Source organism: Lipotes vexillifer, unplaced genomic scaffold, assembly GCF_000442215.2.
Source record: "Lipotes vexillifer unplaced genomic scaffold, Lipotes_vexillifer_v1.1 scaffold78, whole genome shotgun sequence".
NCBI lineage: Eukaryota > Metazoa > Chordata > Mammalia > Artiodactyla > Lipotidae > Lipotes > Lipotes vexillifer.
The window spans coordinates 617,015-622,825 of NW_006783110.1; positions in this window are offsets into that span (position 1 = coordinate 617,015).

Sequence of the window (5,811 nt, forward strand, 5' to 3'; positions counted from 1 at the left end):
GAGCCATGGCCGCTGAGCCTGTGCGTCCGGAGCCTGTGCTCCGCAAATGGGAGAGGCCACAACAGTGAGAGGCCCGCATAACGCAAGGAAAAAAAAAAAAAAAAAAAAAAAATGAGTGCATGTAAGAGATGGGATAGGTTAGAAAATTATTGAGTTTTAGAAGTCATATTCATATTAATATGGCAGTTCCTAGTTACGGATCCCTTTAATGATGTTTCTATATAGAGCGATTGCAATTGTCTATATGTCCCCCTCTTCCTTTCTCATTGAACTATTAGATTGCTCCAAAGGTTTCCACAGAACCTTTTCAACTTTCTGGCAGTCATTCCAGGGGAGGAACAAATGGAACATAACCATATGTTTCCTAATCAACAAATGTAAACATGACAGATATAGTAAATATTCTAATACATAAATAATATTTATATAGTCTGTTTTAGGCTGTACATAACAGACTAGGCAGCCAGTCGTGGCTTAAATAATAGACATATAAGTGTGTCATACAATAAAAATAGTTCTAAGATGGTACAGCAACAAAATGTGGGATTTCTCCTGATGGGCACACGTTGACTATAGCAGCTCCAGATTTTTCCTCACCAGAAAATAAAGCAGGAAGGATGGGGAAGGAAAGAGGCATTGTCCTCACTTTCTACTTTTCTTTTACCAGCGAGGAAAATCTTTCTGGGAAGTTACCAAGCAAACTTCCTATTGTATTTCCATGGCCAAAATTGGGTCACATTGCAAACACCTAGCTTCAAGGGAGGCTGGGAAGTGAATGAATAACTGGCTTTTTAGCCTTAGATAAAGAAGTACAAGAAAGGAGGGGACTGGAAATGGCTTTTAGGTAGGCTACCAAACGGTCTGCTACATTATTCACTGGGAAAAAGTATAATACAACCAGAAAATATTTGCTTGAGGAACTTCCAATATGAGCAGATTTCATTTAAACTGAGATAAAACTCAAAAACTGAGGACTAAGACAAGAAAAATCTCAGACTTGAACCGCAAACAAAACTTCAAAAACCAAAACCTGAGCATATGAAAATATTTTATGAAAATAAAACTGTTTAAGGTAGATTTTTGTTTTGGATTCCAGTCAGTTTGGGAGAACTACAGATTTCTTGTAGTAGCAGCTAACTTTTCCTGGAATTCTCCTTTATGACCCCCAGATATATACCTAAGGGAACGAAAGGCATGGATGTTTCTATCCCAAATAAGTTAGCTGAAAGTATTTCTAACAACTACTCCTAATTATGGTATTTGTTTTTCTTTTCATTCAGTTTTGAACTGGGTCACATTAAGCATCTCTATACTTCTCAATGAGGTTTTAAGTAAAACACTAAAAAAGTGCTGATATTTGGGAAAGTGTAACCTAATTTTTCAGACCTTGGATCCCTGCAAAACTCAAAAACTTAGAAAAACAAAACTGTTTTTCATTCAAACTGTGACCATGTCATATGTTGTGAAGGAGTACTACTACTAATTAGTAACTTCCCAACTCAAAGAATATTCATTGTACTGTGGCTGAGGGCCTGCCATATCAGTAAACAAAGATGTTGAGGCCATCTAGCCATCAGCCAATGCAGCTGTCCCCGACTGTGCACCCTGAGGGGATTCAGGATGGAGAAAAGCAGGATACTGGCCCTAGATAGTTAAGGTGCATATCAAAGGAACAATTTCAATAAGCCTAGACTCTTGCATCTTCCCATATATAGAAAAGTGCTAAATTCATTAATTTGAGATGTCTGATTTTCTTTAATTAGCAGTAATCTCTTTGTGTTCCATCTACCTTATTATTTTTTTTTTTTTGGCAAAAACTCCTTTTAGGTTGTGCAATATTTTTCAGTTGACAGTACCTTTTTATTATATAAATTGAGAAAAAGAACCACACTGGTTTTTCAATGTTATTAATGAATGAAGAAATTGTTCATAATTCTAACTTTGAGTACATTGACCCTTGGATTTTTACTTTTAAAAAAGGAAGTGCAGGACTGATTAAAAAGAGTACCCTATGCACTATTATGAGAGTCTATAGTATAGAAAAGAAGTTATTTAGACACATTGAAACTGTAGGCTTCAATTTCTGTCTTTTCCAGTGTATCACAGCTGACTTCCTCTAAAGATAAATAGGAAAAGTTATTACAAAATTCTGCTTATAATTTAGAATATTCTTTCCAAAGATTGTACACAAAAGACATTAAAGAAGAAAGAAAATTCACAAATAAGAGCCTATGGAAGGGACTTCCCTGGTGGTCCAGTGGTTGGGACTCCAAGCTTCTACTGCAGGGAGCGGGTTCCATCCCTGGTCAGGGAACTGAGATCCCGCATGCCTCGCACCAAGGCCCAAACAAAAGAGTCTATGGGGATCCATTCAGACCCCCAGAGTTGGTATAAAGATTATTTTAAGCTAAAGACATTTGAGATTCAACAGATGAAGAAAGAAGCTGCCTTGGAGCTTCCTTTATTAAAAGCAGAAACTTTTGGGTAATGAAGTTGCCATAAATTCCCTCTTCTGGCAGCTTATACTCCCAGGAAGGAAGCCAAGAGTAAATCTATCATAAATCCCCTCTCTGGTGAGATTTATAACCTTTAAGAGGAAAGACCACCGGTACCTGCTTAGAAAAACATTATCACAAACTTCTATCTCTCCTTTGTTCTCCTAAAACCCATTTGTCTCTCTTAAATAAACTTATAATTCTTCCCAAAGAAGTCTTTTCTCCTCTCTCCTTTTCTCTTACTGAGTCAGGTATATAAACCTCTAACTTCAACGACTTAATGAGCTAGCTACTTCTTTTGTTAGTTCCCTTATGCATACAAATAAATTGTTTTTCTACTGTTAATCTGTCTTTTGTCTTTTGTCACTTTAATTTGCAGGCCCCCAATTAGTATACAGAAGAGGGTAGAGGAAAAGTTTTTTTCCTACCCAGCAAGTCAGCCAGTTTTCACAAATGGTGCTATTGGCATTTTTGGTGGGACAGTTTTTTGTTGCATGGAACTGTCCCATAATTTCAGGGCATTAAGTGTTCCTGGCCTCTGCCAACAGGGCTCACACACCCCACTGCCCCCCATCTCACAACATGTCAACCAAATATACCCTGTACATATCCTAAACAGGATTGTCTGATAACATTTGGATTTCATATCATTTCAGAATAATTTTTATGTAAGTATGTTCCAAATATTATATGGGATACACTTATACTAAAAATACTTTGTCTGAAATTGAAATTTAACTGGGCTTCCTGTATTTTTTTAATAGATTTTTTCTTGTAGAGCAATTTTAGGTACACAGCAAAATTAAGAGGAAAGTACAGAGATTTCCCATATACACCTGTCCCCTGCACATACATAGCCTCCCCCATTATCAACGTCTCCTACTAGAAAGTTACATTTCCTACAACTGATGCACCTCCACTGACACATCATTATCACCTCAAGAACATAGTTTACATTACCTTTCACTCTTGGTGTTGTACATTTTATGGGTTTGGACAAATGTATGATGACATGTATTGAGTAGTACGTACATCTTACAGAGTAATTTCATTGCCATAAAAATCCTCTGTGCTCCAGCTCACTGTATTTTTATTTTTTAAATTTTTATTTATTTATTTTTAAAAATTTATTTATTTTATTTACTTTATTTTTGGCTGTGTTGGGTCTTCGTTGCTGCTTGCAGGCTTTCTCTAGTTGCCGTGAGCGGGGGTTACTCTTCATTGCAGTGCTCGGGCTTCTCATTGACGTGGCTTCTCTTTGCTGTGGAGCATGGGCTCTAGGTGCACGGGCTTCAGTAGTTGTGGCTCGTGGGCTCAGTAGTTGTGGCTCTCGGGCTCTAGAGCACAGGCTTAGTAGCTGTGGCGCTCGGGCTTAGCTGCTCCACGGCATGTGGGATCATCCCGGACCAGGGCTCGAACCCGTGTCCCCTGCATTGGCAGGCGGATTCTTAATCACTGCGCCACCAGGGAAGCCCTCCCTGTATTTTTAAATGCTTAGTCTGGCAATCCCAACCCAAAGTCTTCCTAGAGAGGTGGTACCACCACTCATGAGAACTACCTCCTCTCAGAAAGAGCCTTGCCAACTTGCCTAACATTCAAGAATTCAAAAATATTGCAATCATTCATTTATTCAGCAAATATTAAGTTGCAACATTTTAAAGTGTTTACTGGGTATATTAAGTTTCATTAGGCATTGTAAAAAACAAAAATAAATAAGACATAATCCCTAATCTCCAGGGACAGTCAAATGCTCGTTCCCCCACATCAGCTAAACAGTCTGTGGATACGACAAAGCTGAGTTTATTGTTTACTGCAGTAAGAGAGAACACTACCACAAAAGTGTCTTAATGGTGTTTCAGAGAGAGGACAAAGTTGGGATATTTATTGAGATTTTGAAGTTTGGTTCAAGGCAGGTCTTTTAACTTTAGGCGGAGAGGAGTGTTGATTAGGATTGCATATGGATCATTATATGAATTACACGGATTTTATAGTTTAGAATTAGTGGACACAGCAAGGTGAGGCTTTTGGGGCAAGTCTTGGGATGTAAACTGTTGTTCGATACCTTCTACTGATGAGTTGATGATTCTCCCAGGAAATTCCTCCATTCGACATTTTCCTCTAGATCAAATAGTTAATGCTTGTTTACCTTTTCCTGGGAAAATCAGTAATTATCCTGGACAGTTATGCTTAGAATTTCAGAGGTACACTCTTGCTTTTCACAATTCCACAACCACGACCTCATAGACTATAAATTTCTCAGTGATTCTACATGTAACCAAAATGTGGATGACCTTTTGTTGTGTTCTAAAGATGATCTAAGTCCTAAGGCTGATTCTCTCTACTTACTGTTTTAGCTCGGAAAGGCCATAAGTTTCCCAAAGAGAATTTATAATTTTATCAAAGTTCTTTAGCTAGGACATAATATATCCGGAGGAGATAAACCCTTTCTTTCTGACAGACTATAGGCTGTTCAAAACTTTGCCAGGCCAGTAACAAAGACAATTACGAAGAATCCTAGATTGCACTGACTTTTTCAGAAAGTGGATTCCCAACTCTTCTGAAATAATGACGTCTTTGAATAGCGTCTGTTAAAAGCAGCTTTATGAACTAAGTCTTTGGTAAGGAAACCTCTTCTTTTGAAACCTAAACGTGAACAGGCCTTTTGTGATTTATAATCAGCTTCCCACTGTGCTTTGTCTAACGACAGTAGTCACAGCAACTAATCTAGTAGAAACGTCGACATGTTGTTAGGGAGACCCCCTTCAAATATGATGTTCCTCCATACTGTAAAATCTTTGATTCTCACTGAAAACACACCACGGTTCTTCGTAAATAAACTTACCTCCTGTGAAATCCTATTACATTTTCTGTTACATATTTCTGATCATTGTTATAATATATACTTTAAATCCTGCTACATTCCTTCTGTTACCGAGTCCAAGTTCGCTCTGCTCGCCGCATGACAGGCCAGTAAACCGGAGACGAGGTGTTGAGGCAAGGAGTACGACTTTATTCGGAAAGCTGGCAGACCAAGAAGATGGTAGACTAGTGTCTCCGAAAAACCATCTTATCGGGGTTTGGATACCAATTTCTTTTATAAAACAGAGAAGGGGAGGAGATGAGGAAGTAAAGTAAAAAGGGCATAAGATTTGCAAATATCCCCTGGAATAGCCAGCCTCGGTGAGGGTATGTGTTAATTTCTTCTTTCTTGCAGCCATCCACAGGTGGACAGGGTCAGGATGTTTCCCTGAACAAAGACACTCTGGTTTAACATTCAGGGAGGGGCAGTGTTCCCTGAGGCAGACCACGGTGTATA